This window comes from Marmota monax, unplaced genomic scaffold (genome assembly GCF_021218885.2).
Source record: "Marmota monax isolate L192 unplaced genomic scaffold, Marmota_monax_Labrador192_F-V1.1 WCK01_AAM20220418_F8-fsc00115, whole genome shotgun sequence".
Classification (NCBI taxonomy): domain Eukaryota; kingdom Metazoa; phylum Chordata; class Mammalia; order Rodentia; family Sciuridae; genus Marmota; species Marmota monax.
This window is the reverse complement of record NW_026694419.1, coordinates 4,429,797-4,444,847: the sequence shown is the minus strand read 5'-3', so window position 1 is coordinate 4,444,847 and position 15,051 is coordinate 4,429,797. Positions and strand designations below refer to the sequence as shown.

General features: G+C 37.3%; 1 protein-coding gene and 1 pseudogene across 1 annotated transcript in view; one reads left to right on the top strand and one right to left on the bottom strand.

The window, feature by feature from the left end:
• Positions 1-3,218: 3,218 nt before the first annotated feature.
• LOC124109581 (large ribosomal subunit protein uL11-like) lies at positions 3,219-3,899 on the bottom strand (annotated as a pseudogene).
• A 5,319-nt stretch (positions 3,900-9,218) lies between these two features.
• The window catches only part of Pkia (cAMP-dependent protein kinase inhibitor alpha), an 89,379-nt gene continuing 83,546 nt past the window's right edge, over positions 9,219-15,051 (top strand). The window contains exon 1 of the mRNA XM_046468244.2: positions 9,219-9,376. The gene's annotated coding sequence lies outside the window, so the exon portion shown is untranslated. The remainder of the gene's footprint in view (positions 9,377-15,051) is intronic.

Here is a 15,051-nt window from a genome sequence, read left to right as displayed (position 1 = left end):
ATTCCTTCTTTTTGCTTTAATAAGTACATTTTAATAGTTTGATGAGCTCTTTCAACTATGCCTTGTCCCTGTGGATTGTATGGGATTCCTGTTATATGAGTAATGCCAAATGTTGAGCAAAATTGTTTAAAAGAGGTAGAAGTATAACCAGGGGCATTATCTGTTTTTAACTGTTTTGGAACACCCACAGTGGCAAAATTTTGTAAGCAATGAGCTATAACATCTTTAGTTTTTTCTCCGGCATGAAGGGAGCCCATCAAAAATCCAGAAGAAGTATCAACTGTAACATGCAAATATTTTAATTTTCCAAATTCTGGCAAGTGTGTGACGTCCATCTGCCAAATATGGTTAGGTATTAATCCTCTAGGATTGACTCCAAGATTAACTTGTGGTAAAAAGGTCACACAATTTTGACATTGTTTTATTATTTGTCTAGCTTGTTCCTTAGTTATTTTAAAACGCTTTTGTAAAGTATTAGCATTGACATGGAACTTTTTATGAAAATTTATAGCTTCTTCTAGTGTAGAGAAAATATGTATGTCATGTGTAGTTTTATCTGCTAAATCATTGCCCAAACTAAGGGCTCCAGGCAATCCTGTATGTGCCCTGATATGTCCTATAAAGAATGGATCTTTTCTGTCCCAGATTAGACTTTGTATAGTGGAAAGCAAAGAGAAAATAGTAGAAGAAGGGGAAATCCTACCAGCATCTTCAAGAGATACTATAGCATTAACTACATACTGACTATCAGAAAATAAATTAAATACAGAATCTTTAAACATCACAAAAGCTTGTAAAACTGCATTAAGCTCTACCTTTTGAGCTGATTGTTTGGGTACTAAAAATGTAAAAGTTTGATCAGGGGTAACTACTGCTGCTGTACCATTATTTGACCCATCAGTGAATATATTTGGAGCATTCATGATAGGTGTTTTTCTCCATGATGGTTCCATTGTGATATATTTAACAACTCCTCCTTAAAAAGCCATGGGCTACATTTTTGTATTGTATCAACGTATGCCCTGATTGTTCTTGATTTTACTGAGATGCCTCCTTCCTCTAACAATTTACTTAACACTCTTTCAGTTTGTTTTTTACTAATTTCTGATTCCGTATTTCTACTATAATACAACCCAACAAGATGACGCCAAACAAAACCGAGACAGAATGAAATAAAAAGGGAACAACAAAAAGTCATTATAGCCTTTCTATCCTCCTGACATGGGCATCCGTCCTTTCTCCCTATCTGTTCCTCAGATGTAAATAGTTTTTCCTCAGATGTGAGCGGTTTTTCTTCCGTCTCACTCATCTCCAGGGACAGGCAACTTAAAACAAAAGTGAAACAAAATAACAAAAGAAGAATCTTAAAATGGCTACCCATCCTCTCGCCCTGCCCTCAGGGGCGAGCAGTTTCACTTACCCTCAGTCGCTCCCCGTGCGAGCCACCAAATGCCGCAGTCTGGCTGGGCACAATCAGGAGCCACTTGTCAAAAGAAACTAACTTTATTTTTAGAACCACACACGACAAACAAAATAGTCTCTCAGGAAAAACCCTCAGAGCCTCAACTGCCACCACCGGCTTTCCCCAAGCCTCTCTCTCCCACACCAGCTTCTCTCCACCTCCCACAATCCTCCTGCTCTTGAGGCCGATTGGCTGGGTCACGTGGGCGGAGCCAAAAAAGTCCCCCAATGAGCAGCTCCGTGGTCTGAAAGGGCAGGGAAACAGCCCAATGAGCATCACCGCCGAGGAGCCAATCAGCTAGATGTTGCTGGGGCCGCTGTGAGCCAATCATCAGCCAGCAGCTGGAAGTTTGCTGGCAGCTGGAAGTTTGCTGGGGCCCCTTTGGCTGTGGCTCTCAACACCCTTTGCTAACTCAGCACCTGTACCAAGCAGCTAAACATAACTAGAGACAACCCAGTAACCTTGCTAATGGTTATTATTTAAATTCTCAAATCATTAACCCTAAGTACATTCCTGGTACTTATTTGAAAACTAACTGCTAATCAATTTTTTTGCGCTCTGTCCTAGGCAATTATGTTCGAACTTCTTTTTTCTCATAGTCCCAAATCTCTCTCTCCAAATTCTCATCTGCTTCTTACTTATTTCACTTGGAATACAGGTGGGATGAGGACAGGATTTCCAAGCGCTTCAAATATTCAGTCCACCAACCTGTCTACCTGATGGCAACATTCTCTGCCTTCCCTCTCTTGAAGGAAATATTTACCCTCTGATCAAAGGCCAAATCTTCTACTTTGTACTGGATTCTTCTCCTCTTGCCTATTCAAGGACTTCTCTTTTAGAGTATCTCCTCTTTTCTGTATCATTATTTGCTTTCTATGAGATATTCATATCAGAATACAAAGATGCTCAACTTTTTTTTCCTTTTCTATTTCTATATCCACTTTTCTATTTCTATATCAGATTTTAATTATTGATCCATGGCTTTACTTCCTTATATAGCAAAACTACTCAAAAATGATGGCTGTCTTTAACATTTTCCCTTCACATCCTCCCATTAACTTTGTTCTGTTCTCTCTACTACACAAAAATTGTTCTTATCAAGCTTATTAGTTATCTCTAGGTTACCAAGTCCTTTATTAAATTATCGGTTCTTTGCTTAACCTACTATGGTGTAGGAGCTATAATAGCTCCCTCTTCCTCTAATGTCTTTTCTACTTTCCTTCTGGGACTGTTTTACCTATCCCTGGTCACTTCTTCATACTCTTGCTTGATCTTCCAGATCAAGTGTCCCATGGCTCAGTCTTCCAGCATCATATACTAACTTCCAAAGTAATTTCGTCTGGTCTAAAGAATTTAAATATCATGATGGTCCACAATATTTTTTTCTGCATTCATGACAACTTTTCCCTGAATTTCATGCTAGTATATCCCATTGTCTATTTCACATGGCCACCAAGATCTCATCAGGATCACACATTTAGCAAGTTTGAAAACAAATTAATTCCTCAAAACTCACTTCCTATAAGGCACTTAATGGTCTCTCACTTGCCTACCTTTTTAACACCTTATGGTAACAGTTGCCCCTTTGATCATTTCAGTTAGGCAAATATACATTTCCCAGTCAGATAAATTACCCCATAGTAGCTGTATTATATAAGTCTGGTCTTTTATCTCAACTCCTTATCAGTAAAAAACAAGGTGGATTTTTAGCAATGTCTAAAGAAACAATTTCTGTTTTTTTTTTTTTTCGGTTGTCAGATGATCCTTTATTAAAATATTCTCTCATGTACTTAACTGTGGAAAAGAAAATCTCTCATGTATTTCTTAACTAGCTGGACACTCCACTGCACCACCATTGATGTCATCTATGATGTCAAGAGGGTGGCGGCCATCAACATTACAACCCACAGAGTTGGGCAGTCCCCAGAATCTCCTTAATGGTTCCAGAAAGTTCTCTAGCTAAGGGTTTGGTGATGCATCTGTAGGGCAATGTTGACAATTTATCAAAAGTGATATTTCCACTGTGTTTAATGTTTTTCTGTTTCCTTCTGTCTCTTGGTGGCTCCTTGAGGGCTTTTATGATCAGGGCAGAGGCAGAAGGTACCACTTCAATCTGGGCTTATCTGTTCCGCATAGTTAGTTTCATTGTAATCCTCAAACCCTTCCAATCACCAGTTGCTTTGGCAATGTCATCACCAACCTTTGTGGGAGACAGACGCAGGGGGCCAATATTGGCTGCCAGGGCAGACATGGCACCAACCTCGCCGCTGGTGCACCTCATGTACATAACTTAGATTTCATTGGGGTTGAACTTGGGCAGTGTGGTGGAGGCGGCTGGTGATGGATTAACCCGGATTCAGGACAACTGAAGAGAGTTGCACCTTGACCTCTTCCAAGCCCAAAGCTCTGTTTTGCTTATTGTCATTTTCCCTTTCATTGTCCTATTTCTGTCATATACTCTATTCTTCAGAATCAAATACCAGTCTTCATATAAATGATAATTTTACCTTGTATCATTGCTTTCACACTAATATGTAAAACTCTTACTCTATCTATATTTACTTGAATAAACCTGTTCTGTTAGCCTTGCTATCCCTGAACTACACTGTATACATTTTTACAGGAATCTTCCTCTTATCTTTTTGCATAAATCAAATTTATATAAAACAATTGATTGTCAAGGGCAAAGTGCTCAATTCTTTAGAAGACCAAGCTCCCAGCTTTAGGCAGATCCCTACAGAGTGATGAGAGCAGGAGACCTGGCAGTCAATTCTGTGACAGATGCTGGGGCCAAATCACCGAGACAACTCCTCTCAATAATAAATCTGAGAAGCTAATCTCTGCTAAATTGTTAATTGTCGCTAATGAGATATTCAGCTACCCTTTCAGATAGGATATTTGCATTTAAATGAGCCCCTCTGGAAGGACTCCTATAACACAAAGGCCAATTCTAAATGGTGACCCTGTCCTGTGGCTTTGGTTTCACCTTGTCCCTTGCTGGGACTCATGGCATCAGTAGGTCATTTGATCTCTAATTTCAGACTACCAGAAAGGAAACACTACAGACCTCAAAGTCAAGATCTAAAGTTTAGTGTCTAAAAAAGACTGTGCAATGAAAAGTCATAAAGTAAAAAATAAAAATACCTCTTTCATAACACCCTACTTTTTGTACTTTAAATTACGTGACATATTGCAGAATGTCAAATTCCAAGAAGACAATTTCAACCTCTATATGTTTAAATAAAACATTTTCTACTTCTTTTTCCTTTTCTTTACAGTTTCCCTATGTCTCTTACCACACTGTACTATGTGAAGCAGTTAAACATGACCATTTCATATCTTTGATTTTTGTCTTTTCCATAATGTCATCAATATACTGATTCCCTTCTATGAAATGTCTGCATTCCCATGAGAAACTGTCTATGCCTCCAGTGTCTGGTTTCACACAATGGAAACTGTACTGAGAGGATAAGAAAACATATTCTGGGGCTGTCCCAAGTCACAGCACTGCCCACTGCCTCAGACAAAATGAAGATAATAACCAACATCTTTCACTCTTTGAGCAAATCTGGATATTAGCCTGTTCTCCTCACTTCAAAATAGAGACAATGTCAGGCTGTGTGTGTAAGAATCCTCACCCAAGGCTGAAGTTCAACTGCAAAACCTCTAGCCTTCCAAGTTTCTCATTCTCTTCCCTTTCTCATCCTCCCTCCCTTTGACTTTATATGGGCCTTTATTTTCAACACCAGATCCCTAGCAATTCTTTCAACTCAGTTAGAAATTGTTTAGACTAAGTAGTTTCATTCTTCAAAAGTATCTAGCACTTAGAGATGAAAACATGTCCAACTTGCAAGAATAGCATTTGTAGAATGTGCACTGCCCTTAAAGTTTGCACTAAGCAATTTCACATTATCTTATTTTATTCTCACAGCAATTCTACGTTGGGATTTTAATCTTATTGTTTTGTTTTCACATGGACCTTTGTCCATTTGGAAACCTATGTAACTCCTCTCGATAAATTTAAATGCATAAAATACAGTACATAGAATTGCAAAGAAAACTATAATTTTAAAGTTTAATAATCAAAGTTATGAAATAAATTTATGATCTAAAAATATAAGAGCACTTAAACTCATTAAATAATTACAGCAGTGTTTCTATTAACTGCTATACTTTTTAAAACTATGTGACATTAGGGGAATGGATTAATAATTCTGATGCTGTTAAACCTATACACCAGAATTAAACAATTATGTGAAAACACAGCAGATGACAGGAATGATGGGGGAAGTCGCTAGAATGATCTCTGTGTTAATGCATTAGAGCTGGATATGGATATACCAGTATGTATTCACACTTAGTTCACAGACATTTGGACACAGACATTTACATAAAAAATAGTTAAATATGTCTATAAACATGGGTTAGTAAACACATATATATTTTTTTTATTCGTTAAGAAGACCTAAACAAAACAACACCCAGTAGCAATGAATGTACCTAGAACCCAGATCTTTGTTTGTATTCATTCTCCAGTAAATGGAACCAGGGTTCCTTGGAGAAATGGCTGATTCTAGGAATGGCTAGAAAATATACAAGATTAGCCTAGAATATCTTATACTACCATGGAAATTTCCCACACATAATTAAATCACAAAGAACTGTTAACACACACACAAATCAAAGAGGTAAGTTAAAGAAACACAGATACCAACTGAAAGAGCTCCCAATGGCCCATGCTGGAATAATTTGAAAAACAAAATAAATGATATGGATATTACCTAAAGAACAAAATACATATCCACAAATCTATATTGACATAAACAGATAATTTAACAAATTAATATTTAGGGGAGAATAGACAAAAATTCTATGCAGAAAAAATCCAAATACTTGATGCACATACTTCATCCTTAAATACAATTCCTCCTCCTTAGGTTTGCCCTTCAAATCGTGTCTTGCTTCCAAGAAATACACTAAAGAAGGGATGGGCAATAACTTCACAATGGAGAAACATAGCAAACAGTGGCTGAGCGAGGTCAACAACAGACATAAGTCACATTGATTGTAATGATCTCAATATGATGTGATGAAAAGGGTACTCTACCTCTGGGGTCATCCTCTCAATAACCCATAACCACAGTCTTCTCCAAGAAAAGCATCAAATTGCAATAGTGGGACATCGTACAAAATACTTGACTGCTACTCTGCAAAACTATCAAGATTGGGCTGGGGTTATGGCTGGCGGAGGCAGAGCGCTTTCCTAGCACCTGTGAGGCACTGGGTTCGAGCCTCAGCACCACATAAAAATAAAGGTATGTGTCTATCTACAACTAAAAAAAATTATTTTAAAAAAAATATCAAGATTGTCAAAAACAAAAGGTCTGAGAAACTATCACAACCAAAAGAACCCTAAGGAGACATGATAAATTAACATAATGTGTTATCCTGAATGGGAGCAAACAACATAATTAGAGACATTAAATAAAAATCAGAGGAACTTGAATATAGACTTTACTTAATGATAATGAATCAACATTAGCTTCTTAATTGTTATAGTTACCATACTAAAGTTAAGATGTTAATAGAAGAAATTGGTATATATGGGAACACTCTACTATTTTTCATTTTTTGGTGTAAATTGAAACCATCTAAAATATAGTCTATTAGATAAAAATTTAAAAGGCAATGATGATTACTTTTTCCTCTATCATTAGAGTACTATTATTCTGAAATACTTATGAAAACTGCAACAAGGAATTACCTACGATTTTTATGGATGACAATGTCACAGGTATTCTTAATATTAATGAGGTATTCTTAATATTAATCTCCTGAGGGAGATTCCCTATTTATTACATAGGCAAGAGAAATAGAGAGGTCCCAGCTTTCATTAATTCCTTAATATTAATATTGTACCAATAAACAGCAACAAAATCCTGGGGTGACTCCTTTCTGTTTCCGTGGGTGCTTTCTCTAGTCGGTTCCACTTCGCTCCTGAGGGAGATTCCCTATTTATTACGTAGGCAAGAGGGCTAGAGAGGTTTTTTGATTACAGTTATATTTAAAGAACATGCTAAATACTAAGTTTGTTAGAGATTAGTACAACTAAATATATAATTTTGCCATCCTAATTCCACACTCCCAAAGTGTATTCATATACCACTTTGATGCAGACTATGAAGTCCCTGCTGTATGGTAATAATAATGACTTGATTTTTAATTTTTTTTTTAGTATTTTATTTTTCAGTTTTCGGTGGACACAACATCTTTATTTTATTTTATGTGGTGCTGAGGATCAAACCCAGTGTCCCCCGCATGCCAGGCGAGCGTGTTACCACTTGAGCCACATCCCCAGCCCATGACTTGATTTTATAAAAATATGTCTCAGAGAAATCAACTAAGTAGTACCATTTTTCAAAATTCTTAATTTTGCTAGAATATTTTGACTACAATACCTTCTGATTTTGGAACCCTTAAACTGAGGGGTGGAAAAGTTTCACTTAGTTAAGGTACTTCCCTGACTTTATACAACTACAATCTTTAGATGGCTGGACAAATACCCAGGGTGCATCTGGCCTGGACCTAGCATTGGGCAATTCCAAGAAAAAGACAAGTTAAATGAGAAAACTCCAACACCCACAGAAACTCAGTGTCAAGGAACCTCCCAACGTGGAAATGACTCAGTTAGATAAGAAACCCTGTTCAGTTGCAAGATAGCAAATTCTAGGCCTTCTTCTTTTTTTTTTTTTTTTCTGTTAACAAACAATCATTAAACTGTTGATATGGTCAGGAATTTGGGAAAGAAAAGACTGAACTTGGAGGAAGAGAGAGAGAGAGAGAAAGAGAGAAGGAGAGAGGGAGAAGAAGAGGGGTGAGAATAACCTTGATAATACCCGGTGCCAATTTAAAGAGGAAAGGAGGGGGCCTTATATGCAAACATGTTAATTTCATTTCTAAGGTAAATTCTAAGAAATCTTTTAGGAAAAAATGAGTTACAGCCATCTGTTAATGTGGACTCTGCCTTTTAGTTTCCAAATGTTACTGCTGTCGCCAGAGCAGTCCATTCAGTTTGGTAATGGCTAGGGGTGCGGTCAGAGGAGGGTGAGAATGAAGGGTATTAGAGCGAACAGCTATCTGCTCACTACTGTACCAATAAACAGCAACAAAATCCTGGGGTGACTCCTTTCTGTTTCCGTGGGTGCTTTCTCTAGTCGGCCCCACTTCGCTCCTGAGGGAGATTCCCGATTTATTACGTAGGCAAGAGGGCTAGAGAGGTCCCAGCTTTCATAATTTTGAGTGGTTTAGCTCTGTGTATACTATGTGTTTGTGTTGGAGGGCGGTGGAGCGTGCTAAGAGGGGTTTTGAAAGATCGATTGCTAATTTAAAATATTTTTTGAATATTTGAACATTTATCTCAAAAGACAATCCCAGCTCTCAAATTCAGCGAAATGAACAATACTGATAAGGAAGATGAAGAGGGTGGGAAACCCACACAGGCAAATGGAGCGGGCCATGTAACCAGAATGACAGGGGAGCTCTTGGAGGAAGGACGCTCTGCAGAGAAAGTTTCTCTGGATCTTGTCTTTTGGTTCACAGTCCAGTGCTGTTGCGATTGTGAAAGCATTAATAGAAAATAAAACAGCAACCCGAAAGGGTAGCATTCGTTGGGCATAGTTTCTAGGTGTCTGACCCGCAGCTGGATGAGATCCCTCTCCCCCCTCCGCTCGCTTGAAATGTGGTAATCCGGCGGAGGATGACTTCATGCACCCGGAGCTCGGCGGCGGGAGCTGTAGCTGCAGCTGGCAGGTTGGGTAGGGGCGGTCAGGAACTGACCACGCACATTGCCCCGCGCGGCGACTGTGGCCGCGGGCACCCGGCGCCCGGGATACCAGGTGACTCAATCCAGGAAAGGTAAGCAGCCTGGCTATTATTAGCCTTGGCCACACTGCTCGGTGCTTTCCGCTGGGTTAATAATGGGGTTTGCAGTCCAGGGGAAGAAGGGGGAATAACCCTGATGCATTCTGCAGTCGCTACAGGGGCAACAACTGGGATTGAAATGTTAATCAGCCAAGTGCTGGAGATTGGAGGACCACTGTTACTGGGCAAACAAAGGCGGCGTTCAGCCACTATACTTTTTGAAAAATGTTCGACCATTTCAATGCCAGATTCGTTTAGACCCTGAAGAAGATTTAAAATGTGAAATAATTTGAACTGCTCTTTTTACCTTTCTGCCTTCTATTTTCACTTGATTATTTCTGATCTTGGAGCAGCAGGTTCCTGGCAGCAGCCTGGGGAAGTAACCAGAAATCTTCCCTCTCTTTCAATGGTGCTGGGCCCTCTCTCCTCCCAGGTATCATACTGGCTCTGTGCTCATCTCAATGTCACAACACCTGTCTCCATACTGAGCCTTTAGAAAGATCTCTAGATGGAGGAAAAACTTCCCTTATCTTCTGGAGTTCAGCTTGGTTTGAGCAGCTTTTGACATCATTCTCCCTTCATTTACCATCTCCTCTGTCAATCATTTCATTGATCTTTTTCGTGGATGCCATAGTCGGTTCACAGGACAATTCTTGTCAGCTCATATCCATAGTCTCAGTTCCATGACCAATTTTGTCAAGGACCCAGAAAGGGCATTGCCTCACACAGGGTTTCCTGTTTAGTATTGCCGCTATGTACCCTTACCTATGTCCTTCCCCCAAATAAATGGAATGAAATATTCTGCTTTTAGCCCAGTACCAACATGGTTTCCCGTAACTCCCTTCCTTGTAGTCACTCTGGCTGGCTACCAGAAAGCTTGAGAAGACAAACAAAGTATACTGGAGTGTGGGGGCTGCTTCTTATGTATAGGTAGAAACAAAAATGTAAATGCCAATTTATCCAGAATTTCTTGAACCATTGTTAGTCCAGATGGCGTGTGAAACAAATAGCTGTTAGGGGTTTGGACAAAGGTTTCCCAAAAAGCAAGTAGTATGTTTGCCCTAGGATTCCCAAGAACCTCAAAAGAGTTTTCAGAGAGCCTTTCTTCATTAGGCAGTCAGAAAGCCAGTGGAGCTGCTCAATCTAAGCCTCAGGTTATTTGAACATCCTTAAGTTTTTCTCCGCATTAACAGATTCCTGTCACTTGTTCTAAGATTTCTCTCACAGACCCCTTGCTACTGAGCTCAAGTTCTTATTCTTGTTGCCACCTAGGGATGTACATTTGAATAATATGCTGTGAAATGGTTAAGATGGCTGTTATGGGGATTGCAACTATACCACTTCGACAACAGAGAACAATTGGGATAAGCCAGATTGTGGCACGTCTTGTGCCAATATTCTATTTAAAAGGAGACCTGTTATCTTTAAATTTGAAATTAGATTGTGATTCAACAGCAATGTAAATTCATTTTAGTAAATGAAAATGAACCAATGAAAAAGAGAGTTTATGGCAAAATATTGTACCTCTGTTTACCTTCCTTTTTCAATGTAGCTTTTCAGTCATACTGGTTCTGAAAAATCATGTTCATTCTATTATATATTAAAATTGCTTTTCTAATCACAAGTTCTGCTTTTATATAATACCCTTTTAGAAAGATTTGAATTTTTTTTTTTGTCTCCATCTTCAGTATGAGGTAAAGGGAGAGGACAGGGTAGGCAAAACCCACCACAAAGTGGCCCACTTCAAGAACTGCACCCCTGGGAACTTGAAGAACTCCAGGCTATTCTACTCTTATTATTATAATGCTATTGTTATTATTATGTGTTGAGCATGGGTTTGAGTTTGCAGTATTAAAATTTTGAGATCCTAGAATTTTGACCCAGGCATACCATCAAGAAGAAGAGGTAACAAAGAGCAAAATCAAAAACAAAATCAGCTATTCTGTCACCTTTCCTTCCTAATATGCAAATGCTTGACAATATAAATTGTTGTTCTTAAAAATAATTAGTGATAAATATTAATAGGATAATTCTAAAAGCATATGAAATATAGATTATAAATTGATCTTAGAAGTAAAATAAATATTCCTTTAGTGTTAAGAGTTATCTTTTTGTTGAAGACCAGTGCATAAAAATATTCTAATGATGTTTTGAAATTGGCAATTTTTATTATTTCTAAAGAAACTACATTATTTGGCAAAACACAGGGTCAGGATTAGTGGACTGGTGTTGTTTAAGGTGGTATAATAGCTGCCAGTAATTTTGCAGGTAAGCTTACTCCACTAAGTTATTGATTGGAGTTGAAGAAGCCTTGTTGGAAAGAAAGAAAAAAAGTTAGAAAATTTAAATTTCATTTTGGTACAATTAATAAAAATAATTAAATTGGAAGAGTTTCTGAATTTGGACCTTGTTATATTAAATAATTTTGAGGAATGTTTCTAAATTTAGAATCCTCAGCAGAAATATATGTATGATTTTTGTGACTGGAACTGATTTATGACTTCATTTCCTTTTCTTTAAATGGGGAGAGGAAAATTAATTGGTTAGTGTTTGGAAATGAAGGCAAAATGAAAAATGGAATGATGTGCATGATTAGATACTAAATTAACTGCCGGCACTTTTGTAGTTTTGACAAGATAGAATTGAAGTCAATCTATTGCTTTCTAATCACAGTCTAGCAGACAGTCCATGTTATGATCAGCTTAGAGACTACAAATTTAGGGGATAAAGTTGCTGTCTCATAACAAAAGAGCACTTTTCTGGTGCTGCATTAGTGCCATTAGCTATAATTGAAATAGACTTAGCTTGAGATTTTGAAAAGTAGAAGTAAAAAAAAAAAATTAGACATAATAATAAGGCTGAGAAAGAAATGTCATTTCTTTTCAACCAGTGCCTCCACTGAGAATGTACTATTTTGAAAGTTGCCAGTGACCTCTCAATTGACAGATTTCTATAATATTTCATCCTGTTCAGTTTTATTAACAAGTAGTATGTGTCAAGAAGCTCTATGATACCTCTTCATATAGTTTCTCCTAATCCTGTGAAATCCATGCCCAGCCTAAACCAAGTGGTCTTTACTTCCGTTGTGTGCTTCATGATGTCATACCTTCCACTGTGTGCCTAAGGATGTCTTCATTTGTTCCTTGAGCCCATCCCTCTATGTGTTGAAACCCTGCTCACATCTGGTATTGCCTCTTCCATGAAGTCTTCTCCACACCTTCCTCTTTTCTTTGGTCAGGTGTGCTTTTTTTTTTTTTTTTTTCCTTTTTCTAAATTCCTATAGTATTTTCTATCTTGGTTTATGCTTTCATGTGAACACCCTCTGTCTGCTTTTCTGATACAGCCCTAGACAGCAGGCTCAGGGACTGAAAACTTTTTGTTACCTGCAACTCATAGTATAGTGCCTAGCTACATTACATAGTAGCTGTTCAGCAATTTGATTTTAGTGAAGAAATGAATTATTCCCCAGAGGCATATATCTATCTATCTACTCTTCTCCCTCAAATCAGTGGGGCACTCAATATTTGTCCATGTATTGATTTACTTTTTTAATTTTAAAATTTATAAAACCCTTATTTAATAGTAAGAGTGAAAGTACAAATAACTATATTCAACAAAATTTATTATTTGTATTTAGCTCATCTATATTAAAAGCATGGCAAGGACAAAGAAATAAAACTTTAAGGAAGATATTGTATCTGCTTACAATATGCTTGCATTTCAAACAGGGAATGGCATCTAACACATATGAGCACTTATCTTGTTTCAAAGCATTAGGTAGGGAGTTCATCTTTGGCATAGCACTTAATGCTTCCACTACATGCTAATTTTATATTGAAAAAATTGAAGTTCAGAGATGTCATCTAAATGGCATGAATTCTTTCCACATTACCATGTGACTCTTTGAAGTGTAACAGAGTGAAGGAAAGCATTTTTAAAACATTAAGGTCAGAGCCATCAGAGTAGTTTCAAATTGTTTGGTGATTAATCTTTCTAGTGTTTTTGTTTTTTGTATACTTTGGGTGTTAACATTTCCTTAGGTAACACAATAAAAGCTATGCATTTTCTCTCAAAACACATATCACACTCACACACATACACACACCCTGTGACTTTGTATACCAGAGAAGATATTTACACATTGAATAGAACTCTCCTTATGAATGGTTAAAGGCTGTTTTCTTTGACCTCTCTGACAACACATGTCTTTTATTAGCCCACACATTTCCCATGTTTGGTATGAGGTTCTTCTATTGTCTCCCGGCCTTAGGACCTGAACTGAGAACCCTTCTTTAGCATTGGCACAGACAGCTGAGATGACAGGGAAGCAAGTGCCAATGAGAACAGTGATTCAGAGAACCTTGATTCATGGAAAAGACATCCTAGAAGGAGTTCTGAATATGACACATTCCAAATGGTTTATTTAGGGGTTTCCAATCAAAACCATTTTCACAAAAAAAGAGACAGTTCTCAGACTTACTGTACTGCCAAATATGTAGCAGAACATTGCCAGCAGCTGACTGGTGTAGACTACTTTGAAATATATTCATTTCTCTTAAGATGGATTTGTATCTGCCTCAAAGTTACTATTTATTTCTGGTAATTCTTTCTGTAGTAATATATTTGCTTTTGCCAAGTTAAAGAAAGAATGACAAATTATATTCATCCTAGGTTCTAAAACAGCTGCCATCCTAAAGAGCTACACATCAACTTAGAAACATAGAAATGCATTAAAATTCTTAGCTGACACTTAAGGAGATTCCTACTAGCTATCATGGTTCCTGCTAATATGGATATTTCCAAGGGGTATGATGAGAATGATATTCATCCAGAAGAAAACAAGATGGAGAGATGGAGAAAGAAAACTCAGAGGACAGCCTAAGCTGTTGCTTTCTTTACATTTTCCCCAAATACCTTTCTTTGTAGCTTAAATATGATAATTGTATAAGCTACTAAAATAAGTGAGATTTTATAGAAACTTCATTATATGCCACTATGAGGTAAATTTGTACTTTATAATATTTCAATTTTTATTGTAGCAAAATATAAACACTGGGAAAATTTTAAAGTGTGTATATTTTTACATGTAGGTTGTATATTGCATATTTTATGTATATTAAAACTAATATACACACTTGACTATTTTTAAGCATAACCTTCACTAGTATTAAATATTTGCAGAGTTGTGCAATCATCACACTATCTATTTTCAGAATCTTTCCAAACAGTAACTCTGTATCCACTAAACAACAACTCATCTTTCTCTGTGTCCTTCAGTCCCTGGTAACCTCTACTCTACTTTCTGTGCTTATGAATTCACCTATTCTAGGTACCCTATATAAGTGGAATCATACAGTAATTGTCCTTTTGTATCTGGCTTCTTACACTTAGCATAATGTTTTCAAAGTTCATCCACACTGTTGTATGTATCAAAATTTCATTCCTTTTTAAGTTTGAATACTATTACACACTCACACACACACACACACACACATATATGCACGCACACACACACACATACACGCAGTGTATATATCTCATATGCCATAATTTTTTTTGTTTGTTTTTATCTTTTTTTTATTGGTTGTTCAAAACATTACAAAGCTCTTGACATATCATATTTCATACATTAGATTCAAGTGGGTTATGAACTCCCATTTTTACCCCAA